This window comes from Balaenoptera borealis (genome assembly GCF_965194805.1).
Source record: "Balaenoptera borealis genome assembly, chromosome: 1".
Classification (NCBI taxonomy): domain Eukaryota; kingdom Metazoa; phylum Chordata; class Mammalia; order Artiodactyla; family Balaenopteridae; genus Balaenoptera; species Balaenoptera borealis.
This window is the reverse complement of record NC_138860.1, coordinates 64946844-64969777: the sequence shown is the minus strand read 5'-3', so window position 1 is coordinate 64969777 and position 22934 is coordinate 64946844. Positions and strand designations below refer to the sequence as shown.

Below are 22934 nucleotides of genomic sequence, written 5' to 3'. Positions count from 1 at the left end.
ATCTGTTGAACGAATGAGTAAGGTTCTATCTAGTGAAGCTCCAGGGAGTGCTCACCCCAGGCGAGGGGTGATAATTTTCAATTTGCCTCTGCGTCCCCCATCATTTGTCTCCTGCCTTCCACCCCCGTCTGAAGGGCAGGCCCAACCTGTCCTGAGCCTCCTGGCTAAGGCCAGAGGGGCACCTTACCCTTTGGAGAGAGGGCAGATTAGGGAGGAAACTCCCAGTTTTCAGAGCAGGGTAACTGAGGAGTAAGGAAGCTTCTGGAAGGCCTTCACTTAAGAAGGGCCCATTGAGGGCAGCAAGTGAGGAATATTCGGGAGGCAGGGCCAGGGCCTGAGGCAGACCCCGGGGCCACCTGGGGCACTCTGTGGAGCCCCGTGCCATGATGCCCACCTGCCCTGCCAGGCCACTGGTGTGGGTGGGTCCTCCCTTACTTCTGGTCCCTTCTCTGTTTCCAGGACAGAACTGTACCTGCACCAGCTGGCAGACAGCAGCTCCTTCGGCATGGGCGTGTGGCCTAAGGTAAAGAGGAGGTCCTTCTGGGTGTGAGTGGGTGTCTGTGTCCCCATGGCCAAGATGGGCGGGTCCCCTGTGTGGCTCGTCCCTCTGCCACTGGGGTGAGTAGTTGGCAAGGGCTGGTCACGTGGGGGAGGCAGGGTTGCCTTTATGGGGCCTGGGCTTGTCAGGGAAATGAGTCTTGTGCTAATAAAGGGAACCAGGAGGTGGTTTGTGTAGAGGTAAGGGCGCGGTCTCCGGGACAGGCTGTCTGGGTTCAAACCCCGGCTCTGACACTTACTGGATATGAGACCTCAGGCATGGACCCTAGCCTCTCTGAATGTCTGTGTCCTCTTCGGTAAAATAACAACAGAACGGGCGGGCAGGCTGAGGGGAGGACAGAGCGTGGCACGGCCTGCCCGCCTGGGCCACGGGGAGAAGGTCGGGGCGCCGCCCGCGCCCTCGTTCCGCTGCCTGGCGTCCTTTGTGGAGGCAGGGCTCCCAAGGAGCTCAAAGGCCAGGGAAGGACACACGGGACGGTCCAGAGCCACCCTACCGCTCCAGTGGTGCAGCACCCTCTCTGAATTCCTACTGCCACCAAAACACATCCCTAAGGCCTTTGGGAAGAATTGCTAGGACCCAGGAAGGCGGCCCCTTGCTGTGGTCCAGACTTCAGCAGCTGCCGATGACCAGAGGGAGCCAGCCGGCCGGCCGTGAGCAGGAGGACAGGACACGGGGACAGGGACAGCCACAGCCGGGCTTCCCGCAGCTGTGCCCACCGCCAGAACCAGCTCCAGCCAGTCACAGCCCCCGAGATGCCAAACAGTGACGGGCGAGAGGCCGGCAGGAAACTGACACCCCCTCACTGGAGAGCTTGCCCGGTCGGGGTGCGGGGCACCATCCCCGTCTGAACTCACCCCACAGCTCAGCCGTCTCCCAGTGACCCAGACGCGTCACCACGGCCCCAGGGCTGATCCCCGACCAAGGTCAGAACTCCCCCCAGTGTGACGGCCCCCATGCCACTCCTGTGGTGGAAGGGACGGCAGGCAGAGACCAGGAGTAGAGTCTTTTTTATTAATGGCTGCGTTTTCAAAGAACCGTTTTGTTACCAGGAAAGCTCCCCAGGAAGGGATTGCATTAGTGCAACAAGGGGGAGCCTTGATGCCAGGCTTTCCAGACACTTCCAGGTGGAGACTTTTGGCCTAGGCCGGCCGCCGGGGACTCGGGGGCTGGGAGGACACACGGCCCCTCCCCCGCCCCGACGGGGCGCTAAGGCACCCGGCCCGCCTGGGGGGGCAAAACCCCGTGCCGTCAGCAGGCCGGCGGCTTGCAGCCCTCAACCTGCAGCCCTTTGCTCAGGAGAAAGGCGTCCTGCATGGGGTCACAACACAGGAAGAGCTTCACCATGCCCTTGGCATCCTCGGAGTCCCCTGGCCTCAGAATGCAGCTTCTGTAGTCCATGGCAACCTGAGGAGAGGGGGCGGGGCTGCAGGAGGGTGGAGCACCTCCTTCATGGAGGGTGTGGATGTGGCCACCTCTGCTGTGACTCAACAAAGGGCAGGGGAGCAGGGGGTTCTGGGCAGGGCCCTCAGAGCCTGGCAGGCCCAGGCGGGCGGCACAAGCATCTAGGCCCAGGCCAAGGACCTCCGTGTTGGTCTGCACGGCAGGCCGGCCTCTCACCTTGCCACTCAGGACGCCCTCCTGCTTGAAACGAGTGTGTGGACCGTGTCCGCGGAGTACACCTCGCTGCACAGGTAGCCATAGGACTGGGCGTCGTAGCTTCCTGCCAGGTGGCCGAAAGTCGCAGGCAGGTGGGTCCCTGGGACACACGCGGAGAGGCTCCTGCCCGGCCCCCTGGCCGCTCTGTGCCCCCTCCCCAGAGCCCAGAGCTTGGGGCCTCAAAGCAGCCCTGTCTGAGTCCCCTGCCACTAGAGGGAGTATTGGCCCAACACTTCTAGAAAACGGGGACCTTGCGGGCAACTCAGTGGAGGGACACAAATCAATCTTTGCCGACTTTCTGCTGAAGCTCACGAGGGTTCACCCCTAAGCCTCTTACAGGGACAGCTGCCCGAGGCTCCGAGGGATGAGTCAGGGCTCGCCCTCCAGCACGGGGAGAGCGCGGGTTAAAGCGCTCACGAGGGAGTGAACTGCGTCTCTGCACCGACACGCACGGGCAAACCTCGTCGACGTGTTCCATCCGGGGTATGAAGCCCTCTCCTGCCTCTTCCAGGCTCTCCAGAAAGCACGTGCAGATACGCCCAGCCCACCCTCGGACTCCGCGGGCCACAGCTGGAGGGACCAGCCCAGGAACCCAGGCAGGAAGAGGCCAGAGGTCAGCGGGCCTCGACCAGAGCCCGTCAGTCGGTCCCCCTTCACACACCACCAGAGGATCCTCTTGAACTGGGCAGTAGCCGCCAACCGACCGCTAAGGTGGGCCCGGCGTGCACTTGGCTACCTGGCGTGGCTGGGACCCCGAGGATCTCCTGGCAGAGGCGGGCATTGTCCTAGGCCGGGTCCGAGGGCGTCTGCGTGTGCAGGGCCTGGTCCACCTTGGCCAGGACGATCTGGCGCAGGTTGAAGAGGCCTGGAGGGCGGGAGGAAGGAGACGGGGGCGCTGGCACTGTGTCCAGGCCGCGCTTTCCAGCCGGGCGGTCCGGGAGCCCCTTTCCTTTCCCTCGGCCCGGCCGCACGGGGGTTGGCCAGCCGGGACTTGATGAGCTTGTCCAGCAGCTCCTGGGGGACGGCGCTGCTCGTGCCCCGCCGAGACTGGCAGCAGCGCCAGGGCTTCACAGGGCGCGGCGCTCCCGGCCCCAGAGCCTACCCTCTGGTTCTCATCCCCGGCTGTCACCAGAGTCGCAGGCAACGTGCCCTTCTTTTCGTTTGTCTTTTTTCCGGCCCTCGACCACGCAAAGGTGTGAAGCCCTGCCACTCGCTGCCACGTGGATGCACCGTGAGAACACGGTGCTCAGCGAGAGAAGTCAGACACAGAAGGACACACAGGGTGTGACCCCACTGAGGGGAAACGTCCAGAACAGGTAGATCCACAGAGTCAGAGTGGGTTCCTGGTTGTCAGGGACAGGGGAGGGGAGGGAATGATAACTAAGGGCGTGAGGGACCTTTTTGGGGTGAGGGAAATGTTCCAGAACAGGGCAGTAGTGACGGCTGCACAGCTCAGTAAAGTGTCCCCACGCGCTCCGGTTGCAGTCTGTGAGAGCATCGCTCTCAGGACGAAGGGCTGACTGCAGGAAGACTGAACGAGCACTGGGTCCTGGGCCCAGACGCTCAGCTGGGGACCCCCCCATTGGGAAGTCACTGGGACTTGCTGAGCCTCCACCGAGACTTGGAGCAGCCCCAGGACCTCACAGGGCGTGGTGCTCCTGGCCCCAGAGCCTAACCTCTGGTTCTCATCACTGCCTGTCACCAGCCTTGCATGCAACGTTCCTTTCTTCTATTTTGTCTTTTTTAAAGGCAACTCTTGAATACCTGTATTTAACATGCAGGGAACCAGTCCTGACTCCTTGATCTGGGACTTCCAGCCTCCAGAGTCTCGAGGACATCCACTTCCGTTGTTTACACGCCCAGTGCGTGGGGTTTGATGATGGAAACTGACACCGAGAGCGTCTCCTCGTGCGGGGTGACATCAGCGGAAGAATCCCGTGGCGAGGGCCTGCCTGAGGACCACGGGAGAGCCCGGGCCCTCCCCGCCCCCTGCCTTCAGCCCCTCGCCCGCACCCTCCTGGGAGCGGAGCTGGTGCATCGCTTGCCAGAACTCATGGAAGTAGGTCTCCAGCTCATCATGCTGCAACAGGGAGGGCGGGTTGGGCGTAGGCTTGGTGAAGTTGGCCACCATGGCCGCGATGGCAATCTGGCGCCTCCCGTCCTGCTGCAGGCAGCCCGGCTGCAGGCCAAAGCAGGCCATGTGCCCGGACTTCCCTTCCCTGGGGAGGGACGCGGGTGAGGCCCCGCTACCACAGAGGAGCCCCGGCCCACGGCCGACAGGTTCCCCCACGCATGCACCGAGGGTAGAGGTCCAGGTAGAACTTGCTGATGGATGACCTTGCCCGAGGCCGCGTCCCGGACCGTGTAGAGCCTCACATCTTCATCTTCGTGACGCATGTTGGCGCCTTCCTCCAGGTCGAAGGTCAGCCCCAGCAGCTCCTGGGAGATGCCCAGCCACCCGCGCGTGACCACCTGCATGGGGAAGGACTCATTGAGCAGGTACTGGTCCACGTGGTAGCGCGTCTCCTCCCCCTGGTTCATGTAGTAGCGCAGGTCCTAGACGTTGATGGGCCCGTCAAAGTGCAGGCCCCGCCTCTGGCACTCAGCCTTCTTTAGCTCCAGGATCACGGCCGCTCCTGCTCCCCGAGGGGCTTCAGCTTCTGGGCCAGCTCATCTGCGGGCGGAGGGGAGAGGCTCAGCTATGTCCCTGTGGCAGCCGCCCAGCCGCCCCCCACCCCACGCCCCTCGAGGCAGAATGAAGGGTTGGGGAAGGCGACCCCCAAGGGCTGACACAGTGGGGTCTCAGGCAGCACCACGTCCAGTCAAGGTCCACCTGACCCCCGTCCCCACTGGGACTCGGGGAGGCGGGGTTACCTAGGAAAGTGGCCACCACCTGGCTGGTCTTGGCCATGTTCATCTCCAGCACAGAGTCGGCTCGCGTGCTGAATCCCAGCAGGCGGGACTTCTGAGCCTGCAGCCTTACCAGCTCCCCGAGGATCGCGCAGTTCTCCTGGAACCCAGAGACAGCCAGCGCTGGGGACCGTGGGCCACGCCCTCCCCACAGGCCCCGGGCCAGGTCTCTGTGGGTGGGAGGGCTCTCAGGCCACTGGCGGGCACAGCCAAACCCCCTCCCTCCTCCTCCTGGCCTGGATTTCTAGACACTTTGGTGCTGTCCTAACATGTGGTCTTTATGAACACAGGTCCTTTTGGAACCAGAAACGGCGTGAACCATGATGAGCTCTAAGGCCAAGGGCAGGAAGAAATGTGACCAGGCTCTCCAGGAGCCACCCAGGGGCCTCCCCGGGCTCAACAATACAAACTTGGCTGCCGTGCAGACAGCAGCTCATCCCCACGGCGCCCGAACACCCAGCCCCTGGACGGCGAGAGACCTGTTGCTGCAGGTGCCCCGTGGTTGGCTGGTGAGGCCTGGCCCCAGGCGTACGCCACCTTCTCTGGGGCCACCTCTCTGGGTCTGCGGTGGGGTTCTCCTGGGAGCCCCCAGTCACCACAGGACCAACGTGGCCTGTCTGCAGCCCAAGAAGGTGGGGACACAGGTCTGTCCCCCGTGGACATCACCCGCGAGGCCGAGCAAGCACCAGTGGTGTCTGCGGGGAAGATGAAGGGCTCATGCACAGCCCCCATCTACTGAAGATGCTAAACGGGAGAAGCACAGACTGCAGCCACATGCGGTATGGACCAAACGCAAGTGTCCTTGCAGGAACCGATGTCTGAATGTCGAGGCTGTTCCCGGGCCACAGTGAGAAGGCCCAGGCCCCACGCAAGGCACAGAGAGGGGATGGGGGGAACATCTGCGAATCTGAGCTCATCGGGCATCACCCCAGAAGGAGAGGGAGAGAGCCAGAAGGAGATACGGAGGGAGAGGGAGAGGGAGGGAGGTACAGACGTCTCTCCTTTCCCTGGGGGTTCTCTAGTGCAGCCAAGCCTGAAAACCACTGCATTTCGGGAGATGGGTCCTCGTGGAAAAGTTAAATAGTAGCTCATGGCATTATCGACACATATTAAAATGGCCCCAAATCTTGGGGAGTCAGGGAGGGGAGCTGGCGGCTGCCTCGTAAACGAGGAGAGATTGGGCGTCAGAGGAGGTGCCTGCCTCCACCACCTCCGCCGCCCCCGCCCCCCCCCAGGGCCCCGCAGACTTCATCTCCCAGCTGTGGTCCTGGGCTGGAAGGCAGCGGGGAGGTCAGGCCGTCCCAAGCATCAACGTTGACTTCAGGGCTGATCTGAAAGGCGCCTGGTGTTTGTTGAAGCAGAAAAAAGAGAAAGCAGTGGGCAGAGGATGGGAGGGGGAGGGAGCCCCCATCAGCCCTTCTCCCTGTCTCCCTCTCTGTCTCCCTCTCTGTCTCCCTCCCTCCCTCCCTCCCTCTACCTCCCTGCCTCTCACTCTCCCTCCATCTCTCCCTCTGCCTCTCTCCCTCCCTCTCTCCCTCCCTCTCTCCCTGTCCCTCTTGCCCTGTCCTGTCCCTCTCTCCCTCCCTCCATCCCTGTCTCTCTTTCCCTGTCCCTCTCTCCCTCTCCCTCTATCCGTCCCCCCTCCCTTTCCCCGTTTCCATCTCCCTCTCTGCCTCCCTCTTTCCCTGTCCCTGTTTCCCTGCTCTGCTCTCCCTCTCCCTCTTTCCCTCTCCCTCTCTCCCTGTCCCCCTTTCGCTGTCCCTGTTTCCCTGTTCCGCTCTTCCTATACCTCTTTCCCTCTCCCTCTCTCCCTCTCGTGCTCCCTCTCCCTCTCCCTCTCCCTCCACCTCCTCCCCTCTCCAGAGAGGGAAGGAGGTGGAGGGAGAGGGACAGGGAGCAGGAGAGGGAGGGGGGAGAGGGAGAGAGGGATAGAGGGAGGGAGGGAAAGACAAAGACATCTCTCCCTCCCTCCCTCTATCCCTCTCTCCCTCCCTCTCTCCCTCTGTCCCTCTCTCCCTCCCTCTCTCCCTCTTCCTCGCTCCCTCTCCTCCCTCTCCCTCCGTCTCTCCATCTCCCTCACTCCCTCCCAGAGACAGAGAGACGAAGAGGCAGAGACAAGGGAGAGGGAGAGAGGGAGAGGGAGAGAGAGGGGGAGAGAGGGAGAGACGGAGAGAGGGAGAGAGAGAGAGGTCTCTTCCTCCCTTTCCCTCTCTCCTCCTTCTCTCCCTCTCTCCCTCTCTCCCCCCTCCCTCTCTCCCTCTCCCCCTCTCCCTCGTCTCTCCCTCTCCCTCCATCTCTCCCTCTCTGGGAGGGAGTGAGGGAGAGGGAGAGACAGAGGGAGGGAGAGGGTGAGACAGAGGGAGGGAGAGGGAGAGAGGAAGGGAAAGGGCGAGGGAGGGAGAGGGAAGGAGGGCGAGACGTCTCTCCCTCTCCGTTTCCCTTCCCCTCCCTCTCTCCCTCTCCCTCCCTTCCTCTCCCCCTCCCTCTCCTAGAGGGAGGGAGGGAGAGGGAGAGACAGAGGGAGAGGAGAGGGGGAGTCGGAGAAGGAGGTAGGGAGAGGGAGAAGGCGAGAGGGTGCCTGCTTCCCTCTCTGTCTCCCTCCCTCCCTCCCTCCCTCCCTCTCCGTGTCCCTGTCTCCCCCCTCTCCCTCTCCCTCTCCCTCTGTCTCTCCCTCTCTGGGAGGGAGAGAGGGAGAGGGAGAAGGAGGGAAAGTGATGGAGGGAGGGAGAGGGAGAGAGGGTGAGGGAGAGAGGGAGAGAAGGAGGAGAGAGGGAGAGGGAGGAGGAAGAGAGCTCTCCCTCTCTCCCCCCTCTCTCTCCCCCTCCCTCTCTCCCTCTCCCCCTCTCCCTTGTCTTTGCCTCTCCCTCCGTCTCTCCCTCTCTGAGAGGGAGTGAGGGAGACGGAGAGACGGAGGGAGAGGGAAAGCGAGGAGAGGGAGGGAGGCTGAGGGAGGGAGGGAGGGAGAGACGTCTCCTCCCTCCCTCTCCTCCCTCTCCTCCGTCTTCTCCCTCTCCCTCTCCCTCCAACTCTCCCGCTCCCTCCATCTCTCCATCTCCCTCACTCCCTCCCAGAGGGAGAGACGGAGGGAGAGGCAGAGACAGGGGAGAGGGAGAGAGGAAGAGGGAGAGAGAGGGGGGAGAGAGGGAGAGGGAGAGAGGGGGAGGGAGAGAAGGAGAGGGAAAGAGGAGAGGGAAGAGGGAGAGGAAAGAGAGGGAAGAGGGAGAGGAAGAGGGAAGAGGGAGAGAGGAGAGAGGGAGATAGGGAGAGGAAAGAGAGAGGGAGGGAGAGGGAGAGAGGAAGAGACAGAGGGAGAGAGAGAGAGGGAGTGGGAAAGAGGTAGAGGGAGAGCGGAACAGGGAAAGAGGTACAGGGAGAGAGGGAGGCAGAGAGGGAGGAGAGGAAGCAGGGAGAAAAGAGAGAAAGAACACACCGTCTACATTTCTGTCAAATGACACCGGGGATCCTTACACAACCAGGAGAAAGTAACACAGGGAGGCTCTTTCTCAGCTGGAACTGGAACTGCAGACGGGGCCAAACACCACCAGGCTGGCCACACGTGTCCAGCCGCCGCTCCAGCCCCGTCAGCCGTGAGTCTGGTCACCAGGGCTCTGAGTGTCTGCTCCAGGGAGCTGGGGTTCACCCTCTCACCCGGGAGGCCGGGCCAAGAGAGCAGGGCCCCGGGCTGGACACATAGGGGAAAACGCATCCCCACAGGACAGCTTGTGCGAGCAGATTCAGCTACCAGATTCTAGAGGCCCGGGACCACCCTGTGGCCCGTGAAACCCAGGAGCCACGAGGGTCTTGCAACGTGATTCCTGTCCGTTGGACTGTAAAGTTTGTGTAGGGAATCTTGGAAACAGTGGTAACAAGGCTGAATTGGAACGAGCTTTAGGCTATTATGGACCACTCTGAAGTGTGTGGGGTGCTAAAAACCCTCCCGGCTTCGCTCTCGTTGAATGTGAAGATCCCCGAGATGCAGCCGATGCTGTCCGAGAACTAGATGGGAGAACACTATGTGGCTGCCGAGTAAGAGTGGACCTGTCGAATGGGGAAAAGAGAAGTCGAAATCGTGACCGCCTCCTTCTTGGGGTCGTCGCCCTCGAGATGATTATGGGAGGAGGAGTCCTCCACCTCCCACACATCTCCAAGATGGAGAGCCTTCTCCGTCAGCCAGAGCAGGTCCCTTTCTAGATATAGGAGAAGAGAGAGATCCCTGTCCCAAGAGAGAAATCACAAGCCGTCCTGATCTTTCTCTAGGTCTCCTAGCCGATCTAGGTCAGATGAAAGGAAATAGAAGACCACTTTGCAAGAGGAGTGGTGTACAGGCAATAACTTCATTTGGCAGGAGTATGTACAGAAAATTCAAGTTTTGTTTGAGACTTCTGAAGCTTGGTGCACTTTTTAAATATTTTAGTTGTTCACATTTGTTTGTCTCTTGGGACAGTGACACATAAAGGTGTCATTCTCTATGGTTTGAAATGGGTCCTGGGAGGCATGTAATATGAAGAATTGTTACCTTACAATGTTCCCTTAAGCAAAATTGAACTTGCTTTGAATTTTTGGTCTTGCCTAGACTGATAATAAAACTCTAACTCCTGCCCACCTAAAGTGTGATGTTTACTATTATGGAAACACACTGGCAAACATTGAAAAGACTTTCTGTAGCTGGGATATGGTATGCAGCTGTAGTTAAGCAAGCAGTCTTTAAAAGGTGCTGTGAACCCAAGCCAGCAGGTAAAAATGAAAGCCGCACCCTTACCCTAGATTAGAGGTTTAAAAATTCCACTAGTCTTCACACCGGACAAGAGGTTGTCCAGGGAGTTTAAAATCTAAGAAGTTTCAAGGAAGTTAGTTTACCTTTGAGTTAGGTCATACGTCCCCTCTGTGATTGCTGTACATGAATACATAGCTCTTTGTAATATTTTTTGGAAATTTGAGATTATCAAGATACCAATGTCCTGCCAGATTAAGAGTATATTGTAGAGCTGAACTTTGAGTTACTGTGCAATTTTTTTTTCATGCTGTCATTTGTAATATGTTTTGTGAGAATCCTTGGGATTAAAGTTTTGGTTGCAAAAGAAAAAAAGAAAAGAAAAGAATCCGCCTGCCAATGCAGGGGACACAGGTTCAAGCCCTGGTCCGGGAAGATCCCAGGTGCCGCAGATCAACTAAGCCCGTGGGCCACAACTACTGAGCCTGCACTCTAGATCCTGGGAGCCAGAACTACTGAGCCCCCGTGCCACAACTACAGAAGCCCACACGCAACGAAGACCCAACGCAGCAAGAAAAAAAAGACGATACTGGCCAGGTGATCAAGGGTAAAATCGTTTGTCATAAGTCCCGTTGATGGTGTGTATCCTTGATGTGACCTGAGGAGAATGGCATTTTTATCTCTGTCTGGGTCTTCCGCCCCAAACCCCATAACTCCAGACCAACCATAAGAAAACACCAGAAAACAAACAGACAAACAAATTGAGGGACAAAACACCTGACCAGTCCTCAAAACTTTCAAGGTATCAAAACCCAGCGACGTCTGAGAAATGTCACAGCCCAGAGGAGACTGGGACAGAAAAAGGATGTTAGGGGAACACTAGGGAAATTCTAATAAAGTGTGGACTTTAGTTAATAACAATGTATCCATCTTGGTTCCTTAGTTGGATAAACATGTCGTACTAAGGTACTAACGAGTTGGAAATAGGGGTACTGGGTCAGGGTCCACGGCACTCTGTACAGATCTTTGCAACTTTTTTGTAACTCTAAGCTCTTGTAAAATTAAGCGAGTACTGAACAGAGCTAAGAATGTTATTTCCCTGATTTGAACATGCCTGAGTTTCTTTTCATGGTCACATTTTTGCTATTTGGATGTGTCTTGGAATCAGTAGCAAAGGAGAGTTGCCAGCCCCTGGGAAGATGTGGGTGGTTCGCAGGTGGCTTGCTCTGGAGCTGAAGACCACGGTGGGAAGTCTGCAGCCTCGGGCTGCACTTAGAACCATGGGAGGCGATGGGCCAGCTCAGTTAGGGATGGAACCTATAAATAAAACTTTTTTCTTTTCCGTTATGGCTTATCACAGGATACTGAATATAGTTCCCTGTGCTAGACAGTAGGACGTTGTAGTTTATCCATCCTATATTTAATAGTTTGCATCTGCTAACCCCAAACTCCCAATCCAACCCTCCCTCACTGTTTCTCCCCCTTGGCAACCACAAGTCTGTTCTCTATGTCTGTGAGTCTGTTTTTGTTTTGTAGACGCGTTCATTTGTGTCGTATTTTAGATTTCACATATAAGTGAGATCATATGATATTTGTCTTTCTCTTCTGACTTACTTCACTTAGTATGATAATCTCTAGGTCCATCCACGTTGCTGCAAATAGCATTATTTCATTCTTTTTATGGCTGAATAATATTCCATTGTATATATGTACCACATCTTCTTTATCCATTCATCCATCAGTGGACATTTAGGTAGCTTCCATGTCTTGGCTACTGTAAATAGTGCTGCAATGAACGTTGGGGTGCATGTATCTTTCTTCCTTTCTTTCTTTCTCTCTTTCTCTTCCTTTCTTTCTTTCTTTCTCTCTCTTTCTCTCTTTCTCTCTTTCTTTCTTTCTTTTGTCTTTCTTCTTTTATTGTCACACGGCATGTGAGATCTTAGTTCCCTGACCAGAGATGGAACCCACGCCCCCTGCACTGGAAGCATGGATTCTTAACCACTGGACCACCAGGGAAATGCCAGGGGTGTATGTATAGTTTTGAATTAGAGTTTTCTCCGGATCTATGCCCGGGAGTGGAATTGTGGGACCCTATGGCAGCTGTATCTCTTCCTGCACACCTCACATCAACCACCTGCACTCCAATCCTTGCTCTCAACGTCATCTTCGGGGAACTCAACCTGCGACAGGGACCTTGACAAGAAGAAATGGCTCAGGGAAAAGCTACCTGCACAGGGAGGAGATAGAGACCATCGCCCCTGGGGTGCGGAGGGGAGAGTGGGTGCAGAGGTTTGTCATTTCACCCCCGATACTCATCTCAGCCCTCGTGGCTGCCCCACTCTAGGTCACCTCGGGATACAGGTGAGCCGGTTAGAGTCCCTGCCTGTGCAGGAATCGGGGCACCAGCGGGTCTGAATAATATTAGTGCAGGGTCTCCCCCGTGGCACTGGGGTTATTCGGGGCAGGTCATCCTCTGCTGAGGGCCCCTCCTGGGCACTGTGTGGGGTTTAGCAGCATCCCTGGCCTCACCCATTTGATTCCAGGGGCCCTCCCTCCCAGTTGTGACAACCACAGATTTTCCCCACACATCACGGAAGAACTGGGTGAGGCGGGGGCAGGATGGCTCTGGGCGAGGACAGCTGTGTTGAAGCAACCAGCCTGGCCCAGGGCAAGGTCTGCCCCAATCCCGTCAGCGCCTGCATTTAGAACTGCCCCTTTCCTCTCCCACCTCCCCTGCCCTGCAGTGGTCTCCGAGACATCATCCCCATGTAATAAATCACACCTTCTCAGTTTACTGTTTGCTGCCCTCGCTAGAACGTGAGCTCTTTGAGGACAGGGATGCTGTTATGTCCCCAGCACCTAGAAGAGTGTCTGCTGTGTAGTAGATGCTTCATAAATACTTGCTGAATAAAGGAGTTGAATAAAGGGATGAGTGGATGAATGAATGAAGGTTACAATGGAAGGAGGGGGGAGATTCCCTTTCTGGCTCTCGGGGGTTGGGAGATCAAGTGAAAGATCTGTCCTAAATAGGCTGACCAGCCTTCTGGGGTTCCCCGGGACTGAGAGTTTCCCCAGAGTTCCAGCGCTCAAACCTGAGCGGTCCTGGGCAAACTGGGGGCGGGTGTTGGTCACCCTATCTAAACACAGTAACAATTCCAGCTGCAATAGCAATGGCCAATGACCTCTACGGTCTTATTGACCATGCACAGTTCTCTACCTGGCGGGGAAGGGTGGGCCGGGATTGGAATTCTGGTGATCCAGGGCGGGTGAGGGCACACCCCGGGCTTGTGGAGGGGAGTCCAGGAAGGTTCTGGAGGAAGTGACAGTGACACAGGAGGGAGGGAGGAGTCTAAGGAAGAACATCCCACATGACAACCTGTGCCAATGGCCCTGGGCCCAAGGTCACACCTTGCTTTTTTTTTTTCTAATTTACTTTTCCCCACATGGATATGCAATTGTCCTAATGCCATTTATTGAAAACTCCTTAATTTCCCCACTTTCTATCATATCAAGTTCTCATATATCTGTTTCTGGACCTTTTTTCTATACCATAGAGCTATACGTCCCATCCTTGCACCACTAGGGCTGTTTCATCACTATAACTTTATTTATTCATTTTGTTTTGGCCGTGCTGTGTGGCATGTGGGATCTTATGTCCCTGACCAGGGATCGAACCCGCGTCCCCTGCAGTGGAAGCTCGGAGTCTTAATCACTGGACCTCCAGGGAAGTCCCCAGGGCTTGCTTTGACATCCATGGAATGGTGGCAGGTGGGCACGGGGAGCAGCTGTCTGTGAGCCATCCTGTGTAGAAATGCAGGGTGGAGGGGAGGACAGATGGAGCTGGAGGGGAAGAAGCGGAGGAGGGAGGGAGGAAGGGAGGGAGGCCGGGCGAGAGACAGACAGAGAGTTTCCGGAGACAATAGCTCTGGCCGTGTCCTAGGGCATGAAAGCTGAAAATAGCTCCTAGTGCCGGGAGCCTTGGAGCCGGAGGCTGGGAGCCAGGGTGACTGGCTCTCCTCCCTGGTGTGTGTGTGTTGCGGGGGGGTGGGTGGCTCTGGGCTTCTCAGGCTGGGAATGGGGTGCACAGAGCAGGAACGGAGCAGGGACCCTTCTCTCTGGAACCTCGTGGGCCATCCTCAGCTCACAAAGCTGAGCCACTCCTTGCCCTACGAGTGGGGGGCTTATCCTCCCTGTCCCCTGGATCATACCCCCTCACACACAACTTCCCCGTGTGTGTTCCCAGCAACCAAGAGAATCTGTTTTTAAAAGATTTGGGGGAGGGGGGTAACCATACAAACAAGAGCAGAATGGATACTTTTTCAGGATATGAATGGCTCTGTGTAAGCCCACCCCCAGGGTAACCACAGTCCTGACCTCTAACACTCTTGACGAGTCAGCCTTGGTCTGGGCTTGCGGACCCACGGAAGCTTCCTCATTCCCTCCTTCAGGTCCCGACTCTCCCTCGGCGTCTTTGTGAGAAGCACCCGGGGAAGTGGGACTGCTAGGCTGTACTGCTGCTAGAACTCCACCTGGGCTCCACCAGGCTCCAGCCCCCCGCCCTGTCCACCTAACTGACCCTGAGGCACCTCAACTGGTAGGAGCAGCATCACCTTCCCTCCTGGGACTCGTGATACTTAAGGGAGACACCGAAAGACAAGCCTTTGGCTCCCTGGCTGGCAAAGAGCAGGTACTCAATTGTCATAAGTGTCCGTATCAGTGAGGGTTCTCCAGACAAACAGAATCCATATGGGGTGTGTGTGTATATACACACACACGTACATATGTACAAGCATACAAAAATATACAGCTGTGTACATATGCAGTATGCGTACACACATATACACATATAGTATATACAATACACACATACATATATACACACATATAAAATGCAGTTTGTATATATACAGTATGTATACACACATATACACACAATATAGACAATACACACATACATATACACTATACATACACACATATAAAATGCATAGTTGGTATGTATACAGTATGTACACATACATACGTATAACATATGCAATATACACACCTAGGTACATATATAGCATACGTATATACACACATACAAAGATATTTAGGTGTGCATATAGACAGTATACATACATACACATATAATATATGCAATACATACACGTACGTACATATAGACACACATATACACCTACATATAAAAGCATATAGCATAAAAATATATATGTACTGTATATAGAAATTCATCGTATATATACATACATATATCATATATATAAGATATATACACATACATATATACAATGTGTACACACACACCCCTATATGTAAATATGCGCATGTACATACACATATAAATTCATACGCAAGTGTGTATATAATAGTATATTCATATATACATATAATACCTAGAAACATATTGGGGGGGAGGTGTCACGGTACGTCAAGGGCGGGAGTCGAACCCGCCACCCCAGGCCCCGAGGGGTCTCCCCGGGTCTCCACTTCGGGCCGGTGGGTGTGGCCGGGGGGGGCAGCTGAAGACGTGCGTGCGTGCTTGCGTGCGTACGTGCGTGCGTTCGTACGTGCGTACGTGCGTGCGTGGGGGCGGGTCCACGGGGCGGGAGGCGCTCGCCGCGAGTGAGTGGTTCAGCCGGGCCCCGGCTCATTGTGCTTGCCTCACGCCGGCCCCAGTTGGCAGCAGCGCTGGAGGCCCCGGGCCTGTGACCACAAAGAGGGAGCCGGGGGCCGGACGGGAGCAGGCCGGCGGCGGCGGCGGCGGCGGCGGCGCCGGCTGAGGCCCAGGCCAGGCTCCCTCCCCTCAGCCTCCCGCCCGCCCGCCCGCCTGTCCCGCCCCCGCCGGCGGCGCCCCGCCCCTCCCCCAACCGCCAGACTAGCCTGGTGCGGGGGCCGCGCGCGAAAACGTGGGGGAGAAGCTGAGGCTGGAGTCGCCCGTGGTGGCCGAGCCCGCCGTCTACCCATGGCTGCTGCTGGTCTACGTGAGTGCCGCCCGTCCCCTCTTCCCGGACCTCCACCTCTCTTCCCCCACGGCGCGCGCTGAGCCCACCGAGTAACGGAGCGACTCGAGTCGCCAGACCCTCTTTGGAGCCCCCCTTCCCGCCCTGCCTGGTTCTCCGCGGCCGTTTCCAGCCCCCGCGCGCAGGGTGGGCAGAGGGGAGCCGGGGCCGGCCGGGGCCACAGACTCGGCAGCGGGGACCCCGCGCTTCCGAGGGGCGCCCGAGCCGGTCTGCCGTTGGCCCTGTAGGGCTGGGGACCCAGGTCCGCCCCCCCGCCCCCCGGCCTGGACTGCCGGCGGGCTTGCCCTTCCATACTTTATGATCTGACACGTCGGGTTTCTTTTTCCTGGCCAGCTTTACCATTACCTGACCAGCTTTCCCAGCATCCCCTGATAATGTGTTAGATATTCAAGTTTTAGGGCCCGGTCCCAGCCCTATGGAATCAGCAACTCTGGTGGGGCTCAGTGATCTCTGTTACAACAGGCCCTCCAGATGATTTTTATTCACCTTAAAGTTTGAAAATATCTGCATTGTCAGCTGGCCGAAGCGTCCACCAGCAGGTGAAGGGGAGTGGCGCCTGGAAAAGATAGGGACTAGCCAAGGTAAGTACAGTAGCATTTGCCATGGTAGTAATGGAGAATGCCTTTTCTCCACTGGTTGGCACAGACTAGTATCTGGGAGCAGTGGCAGGGTTATTTAGGATGCTTTACATTGCAGTGTAGAGTGACCGCTGTCCTGGTTTGCCAGGGACTTCCCCTGTGTGAGCACTTAAAATCTCATCCTGGCAAACCCCTTAGCCTTGGGTTTGAAAAACTTAGGGAATAACATGAAATTTAGGGGAAACATGATCTAGGTTTTGGGCAAGTCACAAGTGCTAATTAAAGCTAAGCAAGTATGGACAACATCTAGCCTTCTTTACCCCTTTGCGGGGAGGTAAATCTTGATTGGGTGAGAGGACTTATTGTTACGAGATCTTTGTAGAAACATCCCCTTCTGCTTAGTCCGCTGGTTCTCCGTTCTGGCTAGACATTGGCATCGTCTGAGGAGAGTTAAAATGATTGTATTGGTCTAGCATGACCAACCGTCGGTGTGAGGGTTTTTAAAAAGTGCTTCAGAGGATTCTAATGTGCAGCCAAATTTAGGTGCCACTGCTTAAGCTTTTGAACCGCTGCTACGTATTTTCACCTCATCTTGCTGTGAGAATATCCAACTGTAGTTGAGGTTTGTTGTTTTTCTTTTTCTTTTTTTAACTGTCTTATTATAAGATTTACTGTCTTAAATAAGATTGAATGGACAGAAAATCCTGCTAGTCCATCTGGTATAGCTGGATACCCAGAGTAATATCGTTAAGATATGTACCTTTTAAGTATTGTGACTGGCCTTTTAAAAATTAACATATGCATTAAATTAGTATTGATAGTATAGATCTCTTTCGAAGTTGTCATGTTGGGGAGCTATACCTCTAATCTGCTGCCATTGCTAAATATCTGGACACCTCTTACTAGGAATTGCTTTTAAAAATCTTTAGGGATTAAAACCAAGATTGCTGTATTATTTGTACTGGGACCACAAAAACCTCACAGAGTTCCCCCGCTGTACCTTCTACCCCCATCTCTAACCCTTGGCAACTTCTAATCTGTTCTCCATCTCCACAGTTTTGTTATTTTAAGAATAATATGTAAACATAATCATGAATTACTTAATCTTCGGAGATTGGCTTTTAAAAACTTTTCCCTCGGCATCATTCCCTTGAAGTTCATTTCAATTTTTGCATATATTAATAATTTGTTCCTTGTTGTTGCTCGGTAGTATTCTATCATAAGATTTTATCACAATCTGTTTCAACATTCACCCATTGAAAGACATTTGGGGAGTTGCCAGTTTGTGGCTATTAGAAATAAAACTGCTATGAACATTTATGTGTAAGTTTCTGTGGGAACTTCATTAAGTTTTTGTTTCTTTTGGATAAATGCTCAAGAGTACAATTACTGCATTGTAGGGTGAATCTACTTTTAGGATTAAAAGAGACTGTCAAGCTGTTTCTCAGAGTGGCTAAACCATTTTATTTTCCCACCAGTGATGTGATATAATTTTTCTACGTACTCGCTAGCATTTGATGTTGTCACTATACTTTAATTTTAGTTATTCTCTGATATCTCATTATGGTCTTAATTTGCATTTCCCTGATGGCTAACGATGTTGAACATCTTTTCATGTGCTTCTTTGCCATGTGTATATTCTCTTCCATGAAATGTCTGTTCCTGTCTTCTGCCTATTCTCTAGTTGGATTTTTTTAAGTTGTTTGGAGAGTTCTTTGTATATTATAGATACAAGTCATTTGTCTCCTATGGGATTTTCAAATATGTTTTCCCACTGTGTAATTTGAGCTTTCATCCACTTAAAAGGATCTTCTATGAAGCATTTTTAACTCATTTTGATGAGATCCAATTGATCAGTTTTTGCTTTTATTGATCATACTTTCGGTGTCAAGTCTAAGAATTATTCACCTAGTTGTAGATGCCAAAGATTTTCTCCTATTTTTTTTTTCTAAAAATGTCCTGCTTTTACATTTAAGATTATGATCCACTTTGATTTAATTTTTGTGTAAGATGTGTAAGGTTTAGGTTAAGGTTCATTGTTTGTTTGTTTGTTTTTGTCGAGGGATGTCCAACTGTTTCAGTACCATTTTTTGAAAAGTCTATTCTTCCTTGATAGCTTTTGCACTGCTGTCAAAACCAAGTTAAATGTATTTGTGTCAGTCTATTGCTGGGTTCTCTGTTCCATTCCATTGATCTATGTATCTACCCTCCATCACTACTGCGAAATCTTGAAATTGGGTAGATTAATTCCTCCCATTTTAATCTTCCTTTACAAATTGTTTTAGCTGTTCTTCAGCCTCTTCCTACCATATAAATCTTAGAATAAGCTTGTCTATATCCACAAAAACCTTGAGGGCATTTTAAGAGTAATTGTGTTAAGCCTCTTAACTTGGGGAGAATTGACAGCTTTATTATGTTGTGTTTTCTAATCCATGAACAAGGTATGTCTCCCTATTTGTTTGGGACTTTTAAAATTTTCTTCATCAGCATTTTGTAATTTTCAGTATAGAGGTCCTATAAATGTCTTATTGGGCTTCTATTTAAGTATTTATTTAGGTCAGTTGTAAATGGCATCACATATTTTTATTTAAGCTTCTACACATTTGTTATTAATATATAATTTGATAAAATTGTGTGGATCTTGTACTCTAAAACATTTACAAACTAATATTATTTCTCAAGCTTTTTGTGGATTCCTTGGTATTTTCTCCATTTAGATTAGCATCTCATCTTCAGATACAGACAGTTTTAGTTTTCCTTATTCAATATAATAGGATATATTACTATTCAACATTCAGGAGGATATATTCCTTCCTATTCAACATAGTAGGAATAGTTCTTTCATCTTTTAAATAAACTTTTTAAAACTTTAACTTTTAAATTTATCTGTTTATTTATTTTTGCTTTATTTTCTTACTAGAACCTCCAGTAATATATTTAATAAAAGTGGTGAGAGCAGATATCGGTGCCTTGTTTCTGATCTTACAGAGAAAGCGTTCAGTCTTTCACAGTTAAATATAATGTCGGTATAGGTTGTTTGTAGATCATCTTTATGAGTTTCAGTATGTTCCTTTTCTATTCCTGGTTTGCTTGGAGTTTCTTTTCTTCTTTTTTTAAAATCATGAATGGGATTGGATTTTGTCAAATGCTTTCTCTGCATTAATGATTAGGATCACATGACTTTTCCCCCTTAGTCTATTGGATATGGTAGATTACATTGTTTGATTTTCAAATATTTAACCAACTTTGCATAACTGGAATAAATACCACTTGGTCATGGTATATTATTCTTTTTATATATTTCTGGAGTTAATTTGCTAATATTTGGCTGAGGATTTTTACAGCCAATTTCATAAAAAATACTGGCCTGTAGTTTTCTTCTTTCTATACTATCCCAGTCTGGTTTTGGTATCAAGGTAATACTGGCTTCATAAAATTAATTAGGAACTGTTCCCTCTACTTCTGTTTCTTATCAAGTCATGTAAAATTGGTGTTAATTCTTTAAGTCTTGGGTACAAGTGAAACATCTAAGCCTGAATATTTCTTTTGGGAGTTTTTAAATGAAAAATCAGTGTTTCTCATAGTTACAGGAAAATTGAGATTGTCTCTTTCATCTTGGCTGAGTTTTGGTAGTTTTGGGTGTAGACGCATTGGTCCATTTCATCCACATTTTTGAATTTATAGTGTAGACTTGTTCATAATAACTTGTCCCTTATTAACCTGCAGGATATGTCATGGTATCCTTGGTTGCATTTCTGATATCTGTGATTTGTGCCATCTCTCTTTTTATCTTGATCAGTCTTGCTACATCTTTCTTGATGAGATTGTTTATTTTGAAGAACCAGCCTTTTGTTTCATTGATTTCCTCCCCCCCCCATTTTCCTGTTTTCAGTTTCATGGATTTTTGTTTCATCTTTATTATTTCCTTCTTTCTGCTTGTTTAGTGTTTTTTCCTCTTCCGTTTTTACTATTTTAATATAGAAAATTAGACTATTTCTTTGAAATATTTTCTTTCCCAATTTAGTGCTATAGACTTCCCGTTCAGCATTGCTTTCACTTCATTCCACAAATGTTGATCTGTTATATCTCCATTTTCTGTTATTCTATGCATTTAAAAATTTTTCCTTGACTTTTTACCCATGAGTTATTTGGAATTGTGATGTTTAGTTTTCATGTGATTGAAGATTTTCCTGTTGTCTTTCTGTTATTGATTTCTAGTCTGGTTCCATTATGGCTAGAGAATATACTCTCTATGATTTTAATTCTTTTAAATCTGCTAATGTTTTTTTTTATCACCCAGTGTATGGTATATGAGTGAATGTTCCATGGACACTTGACTATGTATTCTGCTTTTATTGAGTGTGTTCTTTAAATGTCAGTTATATCCTGTTGATTGATGATGTTTTCAGTTCTTCCATACCCTTGCTGATTTTTCTCTCTGGGAGTTCTATAAATTGCTGTGTTGAAGTCTCAAATAATAATTGTGGATTTGAAATTCTCTCCTTTTACCTTTTTCAGTGTTTGCTTCATGTGTTTTGAAGTTCTGTTGTTTGGTGCACACACATTTAGTATCACTAGGTCATCTAGGTGGATTATTCCTGTTATCTTTATGTAATGACCCTCTTTGCCCCTAATAATTTCCTTTGCTCTGAAATCTACTTTATCTGATATTAATATAGCCATTCCTGCTTTTTCTGATGAATGTTCACATGATATACCTTTTTCATCCTTTTACTTTGAACTACCTATATCATGATGTTTAAAGTAAGCTTCTTATAGACAGTATAGAGTTGGATCATGCTTGTGGTTTTTTCATCTACTCTTCCAATCTCTGTCTTTGACTTGGTTATTTAGATCGTTTACAGTTAATGTAATTATTGCTATGTTAAAGATTAGGTCTACCATTTTATTTTTTGTTTTGTCTTTTACCTTAGTTTCTCAATCCTGTGTTTCTCTTATTTTGCCTTCTTGTGGGTTACTTAAACATTTTTTGGTAAGTCCATTTTAATCTAATTTATTTATAATCATTTGTGTATACTGTTTGTATAGTTTTCTTAGTGGTTGCTTTTGGCATTACACTATACATATGTAACTTATCATAGCCTACTGGAATCTGTCTTTTATTACTTCAAGTGAAGTTTCAAAATTTTACTTCCATTTAGGTCTCTTAATAGTCCCCAGTTTTAAAGTATGATTTTCTGTAGTATTTCCTTTATATACATTGAGAACCACATCAGATGGTGTCATAATTTTTGCTTTGACCATCATAGGGAATTTAAGAAACTCATGAGGCTAATGATAGTCTCTTATATTTATCCCACTTGTTTTCACCCATTCCATTGTTCCCCTTTTCTTTCTGAAGTTGCCAGTCTTCTGTTATTGTTTTTTATGTTTTCATAACAGTAGGTGATATCTGGGCTTTCCAGTGCCATTGGATATGAGTTTCAGGAAACACTGAGCCTGGCTCACTTAATGCTACTGAGTTGGAGGGTTTGTATACGTTGGGCCTGTTGGCACAGCAGATGCTAGCAGATTAGACTAATGCTGATGGGACTAGTGCCACAGGAGGATGCATTCCCATTCAGGCTACGCTGCTGCTACAGTAGATCAAATCCCCCTCTACCCCAAGTGTGGGGCAGTGACCTGCTGCTGTCACTGCTTCTTTATTAGGCTGCTTTCGCCTCAGGTGTGTGGTGGGATCCCTTGGAAGCTGCTGCTGCTGTGAATCACAGGGTTAAATTCATTTTAGAAATACTTAAATATAAATATATAGCCTGGCTCTTGTAGGACCTCTGTATTTGTTTTTTATTGCTTTCATACGAATTACCGCAAATTGAGTGACTCAAAACATCGTAAATTTATTACCTTACAAGTCTGACATTGGTCTCAGTTGAGTAAAGTAAAAGTGTTGGCAGGATCGACAGATGAATGGATAAAGCTGTGGCACATATATACAATGGACTATTACTCAGCCATAAAAAGAAATGAAATTGAGTTATTTGTAGTGAGGTGGATTGACCTAGAGACTGTCATACAGAGTGAAGTAAGTCAGAAAGAGAAAAACAAATACCGTATGCTAACACATATATATGGAATCTAAAAAAAAAGAAAAAAATGGTTATGAAGAACCTAGGGGCAGGACAGGAATAAAGACTCAGCCATAGAGAATGGACTTGAGGACACAGGGAGGGGGAAGGGTAATCTGGGATGAAGTCAGAGAGTGGCATGGACATATATACACTACCAAATGTAAACTAGATAGCTAGTGGGAAGCAGCCACAAAGCACAGGGAGTGGAATCCTGCAGTGTTTGCTGATGGTCATTTGACTGGTGTGAGCTGAAACCTTTTTGACGTTGGATTTGCATGTGGCTAATAATTCCTTATACTGAGCTTTAGGCATGTCCTTTTTTTTCTTTTCCTTTTTTTTTTAAAGAGTGACTACAACTTCCCTCTTCATATTGACGTCTTGAAAAATTTGTCATGTGTTGAATTTCCT

The 22934-nt window shown here is 50.7% G+C and overlaps 1 pseudogene across 1 annotated transcript; it reads right to left on the bottom strand.

The window, feature by feature from the left end:
• Window positions 1-1832: 1832 nt before the first annotated feature.
• Window positions 1833-5231, bottom strand: LOC309616899 (thimet oligopeptidase-like; annotated as a pseudogene). The gene is made up of 6 exons: window positions 5090-5231; window positions 4514-4889; window positions 4239-4434; window positions 3187-3229; window positions 2952-3080; window positions 1833-2315 (listed from the first exon to the last, which is right to left on the bottom strand). The product of its transcript is annotated as a thimet oligopeptidase-like (transcript).
• Window positions 5232-22934: the final 17703 nt, after the last annotated feature.